Source organism: Schistocerca cancellata, chromosome 5 (genome assembly GCF_023864275.1).
Source record: "Schistocerca cancellata isolate TAMUIC-IGC-003103 chromosome 5, iqSchCanc2.1, whole genome shotgun sequence".
Classification (NCBI taxonomy): domain Eukaryota; kingdom Metazoa; phylum Arthropoda; class Insecta; order Orthoptera; family Acrididae; genus Schistocerca; species Schistocerca cancellata.
In genome coordinates, this window is record NC_064630.1 from 536,948,963 (window position 1) to 536,954,087 (window position 5,125).

General features: G+C 47.9%; 1 pseudogene; it reads right to left on the reverse strand.

Annotated features, from left to right (window-relative positions):
• Positions 1–3,538: 3,538 nt before the first annotated feature.
• Positions 3,539–3,656, reverse strand: LOC126189167 (5S ribosomal RNA; annotated as a pseudogene).
• Between the last annotated feature and the right edge of the window lie 1,469 nt (positions 3,657–5,125).

Here is a 5,125-nt window from a genome sequence, read left to right on the forward strand (position 1 = left end):
TAGAAACCAAATCAACTAAAGCACTGAACTCTTGGAAACTGAGTCTGAATTTTAGACTGTTCCGTTTTTTTACCCGTTTCTGGCGACATCTGACTCAACCAGTCTCTTGCATTAATGATTGATAAAATGCGACGAAGCAGACGCTGTCATACGATACTGATACTGCAGTCAATACTTGCTGCACTAGGTTATATGTAGCACACTGCACATTTCCCGTAACTACTACTGCAAAACATCGCTCGTGGGAGCACGCGTAGTTGGTCACAGCTGAGTAACAGCCAGAAATGAAACTCCGGGGAGGGATTGCGGTGTGCGGACGTTGAGCGCTGCTGCCGAACTCAGTGCTACGCGGGCGTCCACAGCCGAGTCCCTCTGAGACAAGCGAACATGTGTCGGATTTATCACACGGCGTGGCTGTTTGTCAGACCTATATGCGGAGAACCGTAATCAAATACGAGGCCGCGAAGTGCTCTGGAGCGTAAATATTGGGCTATCGCCTCGCATCGCCACGGGCAGGTGGGGGAGGGGGGGGGGGAGGAGAGCGCGGCTGTCGGTGGGTGATGTTTACTGTACGGGGCTGGACCTCGTACAGACGAACACTGGACTGTTTATTCTGCTGAAACGCCCGGGGTGTCGATTCAAGGCTCCGCAATATACGGAGCGTGTCAGAATGCGTATGCTGGCGTCGTAAAAGCTTCCCCTGTGTTCCTCTCAGCGGATATCTGGCATTCATGCGGCCCGGGGAATAGGTCTGTCATTCATGGTGCGATGAAATCGTAACACCCCAGTAACGCTACAGAATAAGCCGACTTTACAATCCCTAGGAACTGAAAATATTTCTTTAAATTTCATTTTGTATGCATTATTGTTTTATTGAATTGTAATTTTTATGTAGCTTTATTTTTTTCATCCGCAGTTCTAAAAAATTAAAGAAACGAAACAAGTGGCTCATGAAAGGCGATGTAGTGCACGGAGTGGTGACGGGTATCGGTAACGCATAATGAAAAATATGAGAAGAGTTTCACAGAACTGTTATGCAGGATCGAAAACTGCATATTTAGTAGAGGATATGTGGGAATAATAAGCAACGTTGTTACATAACTGATGGAGAGTGATATGACGATAATAAGTTAAAAGTCTAGTCGTAATGTCAGTTTTCATTCTGTGATTGCCCGTTGTGGTTAATTAACTACCATCAGACCATCAACTGCTCCCAATACGGACTGACGTTAAATTAGTACTTAGGCGGGTATACAACGTTTGTTAGAAGGCACCTAATAATTAGCATACAGGTATTCGTAATAAGACTTCTACGACCTTCAGATTTGACAGGAATCTGATGACGATGTTTCAGATACTATTTCGCGATCTTCATTCTATGGAAAAAGATTGCCGGCGGCGAACAAAGAGAAGAAGCAGGAAGCATTTGGAATGAGGTGTTACGTAAGACGAATGAAAAGTTAAAAGCGCATACAAAGTACAAATTAGTGTGACGGTAGAAGGAACAAGAAGAGAAAAGACTGTTTTGGAAAACAATTAGGAGAACCAGAAACAGGTTAATGGGAGACCACAAAGTGTTTCAGAAACAGGGTACTGGTCATCGATATAAGTGGTACATGTCAAAGATCGTAAGAGAAGATTATAGATTTATAACTGTGATGTTTAGTGCGGATATCACCATATAATAAGACAATACAGTGGATTGCACAAAAGCAATAAAGAGAGACTTATGATTATTGAATAGAAAAGAACGCCGGTTGTAGAATTTTTTCATTCGTTGCTCGTTACTTCCACATCTCGTAAACGTTGTTCTAAGACTGATTTCCCAAATTGACTCCTCTGGGTACTGAATGGCGCAGCCGGATAAATACACTCCTGGAAATGGAAAAAAGAACACATTGACACCGGTGTGTCAGACCCACCATACTTGCTCCGGACACTGCGAGAGGGCTGTACAAGCAATGATCACACGCACGGCACAGCGGACACACCAGGAACCGCGGTGTTGGCCGTCGAATGGCGCTAGCTGCGCAGCATTTGTGCACCGCCGCCGTCAGTGTCAGCCAGTTTGCCGTGGCATACGGAGCTCCATCGCAGTCTTTAACACTGGTAGCATGCCGCGACAGCGTGGACGTGAACCGTATGTGCAGTTGACGGACTTTGAGCGAGGGCGTATAGTGGGCATGCGGGAGGCCGGGTGGACGTACCGCTGAATTGCTCAACACGTGGGGCGTGAGGTCTCCACAGTACATCGATGTTGTCGCCAGTGGTCGGCGGAAGGTGCACGTGCCCGTCGACCTGGGACCGGACCGCAGCGACGCACGGATGCACGCCAAGACCGTAGGATCCTACGCAGTGCCGTAGGGGACCGCACCGCCACTTCCCAGCAAATTAGGGACACTGTTGCTCCTGGGCTATCGGCGAGGACCATTCGCAACCGTCTCCATGAAGCTGGGCTACGGTCCCGCACACCGTTAGGCCGTCTTCCGCTCACGCCCCAACATCGTGCAGCCCGCCTCCAGTGGTGTCGCGACAGGCGTGAATGGAGGGACGAATGGAGACGTGTCGTCTTCAGCGATGAGAGTCGCTTCTGCCTTGGTGCCAATGATGGTCGTATGCGTGTTTGGCGCCGTGCAGGTGAGCGCCACAATCAGGACTGCATACGACCGAGGCACACAGGGCCAACACCCGGCATCATGGTGTGGGGAGCGATCTCCTACACTGGCCGTACACCACTGATGATCGTCGAGGGGACACTGAATAGTGCACGGTACATCCAAACCGTCATCGAACCCATCGTTCTACCAACCCTAGACCGGCAAGGGAACTTGCTGTTCCAACAGGACAATGCACGTCCGCATGTATCCCGTGCCAGCCAACGTGCTCTAGAAGGTGTAAGTCAACTACCCTGGCCAGCAAGATCTCCGGATCTGTCCCCCATTGAGCATGTTTGGGCCTGGATGAAGCGTCGTCTCACGCGGTCTGCACGTCCAGCACGAACGCTGGTCCAACTGAGGCGCCAGGTGGAAATGGCATGGCAAGCCGTTCCACAGGACTACATCCAGCATCTCTACGATCGTCTCCATGGGAGAATAGCAGCCTGCATTGCTGCGAAAGGTGGATATACACTGTACTAGTGCCGACATTGTGCATGCTCTGTTGCCTGTGTCTATGTGCCTGTGGTTCTGTCAGTGTGATCATGTGATGTATCTGACCCCAGGAATGTGTCAATAAAGTTTCCCCTTCCTGGGACAATGAATTCACGGTGTTCTTATTTGAATTTCCAGGAGTGTATGTGTTGATGATATGATTAAAACTTAACTCCGTCCGAACAAGCCTTTGAAGGCCCAACGGTACCGACCGGCCGCCGAGTCATCCTCAGCCCACAGGCCTCACTGCATATGGATATGTGGGTATGGAGGGGCATGTGGTCAGGACACCGCTCTACCGGCCGCATGCTAGTTTACGAGACCGGAGCCGCTACTTCTCAACCAAGTAGCTCCTTAGTTTGCCTCACAAGGGCCGAGTGCACCCCGCTGGCCAACAGCGCTCGGCAGACTGGATGGTCACCCATCCAAGTGCTATCCCAGCCCGACAGTACTTAACTTAGGTGACCTGACGGGAACCGGTGTTACCACTGCGGCAAGGCTGTTGGCTGATGATACGAATAGCTCTTATAAATTATTGTAGAATTTAATGCTGACTTCGTCTTAAGTACTATTTTTTAATTGAAAGAAACTGAGTGCCCTCCAAAAGGTAGTTTACATGAAATAGCACCGAATGGGCATACTAGTTGAACAGCTAAGGAATCACTATCAAAAATATTGTACTGGTCCCGTCATTAGTGAGACGCGAGAGTTGAGGCCCATTTTTATCTATGCTGCTGAGATACACCGAAATAACAGCGCAGGTTCGGTCTTATTTCGGCAGATTAATTTGTAAAGTTTGATGAGTTGTTCTACAATGTAGTGCTATGTGTTTCATGAAAGACATATTCGTGCAGTTAAACCACCAGTTGCTGTCAAAAATTTTATTAAGTTGCCGCTACTTTCAGTCATATGTGTGGACCATTTAATAGCACGTGATAATCAACAGCTATGGTTGTGGCTCCGTGAACTTTCCCGGCGTAGTAATTGATGAAATTCGTATCAGGTCTCCAGCCGGAACATCTTCACACAACATTTCGACGGTCCACCCGGGCGCCATCTTCAGGTGCGTAAGCCATCGCACTAAATCGCCGGAACTGAAGTCAAATGCGCCGTGGCGGGTCCTTTATACACCGCCTGTAGGTCCATCGCGCGTGCGTGAACATGACTGGCCTCTAGCGCAAGGTACAGCAACGCATCGGTGGTGAAAACTCGCATAAACGATACATCGATATCAAACGCTATTGATAGTTTTTGATGACTGAAGCAAAGACCGTTGTTTTTTAATGCCAAACAAAACAGGTTTCCGACTCTTACTTAGAGGATACCCTTTATCTCTGTTTATAATATTGTCAGATAGCCGGATTTCAGTAGCTTCTTTTACTATACAGTCCCAATAACGCGACGGAGGGGCAAACACTTGTGTCTCAGCGTAAAACATTTTACTTACGTTTATGGTATGGCCACATGGGAAAGATGTTCAGTATCGTTTGCTAGATCATTTTAATTGTCAGGATCCCAATATTAAGTTCACGATGGAAGTTGAAAAGGTTTTAGTTGTCTTGGTCTACTTGAGGGATGGTGAGACATTAGGACACAGTGTTTATCGTAAGCCCATGCATATAGGCCGATATCTTGCTGCATCAAGTTGTCATCAATTGTAGCAACGCAGAGGGGTCCTATGTACATTGGTAAAAAGAGCTTATGCCCTCTCAGATGCAGATAGTTTGGCACAAGAACTGGATCATCTAAAAGTTGTGTTCAAGCAGGATGGTTATAGCGACAGTCAGATCCGGCGTGATCTGTATATTGGACCTTCGCGATAACCAACAGAAGGCACAAGTAAATCGGTGCATTCCCACCTTTCGCGGGAAGTGTATCTTCAAAAACAGGAAAAAATTTAAAGAGATTTGAAATTAAAAGTGTAATCCTTCCGCCGGCTAAGACTAGAGCGCTGCTGGACTCAGTGAAGGACGATT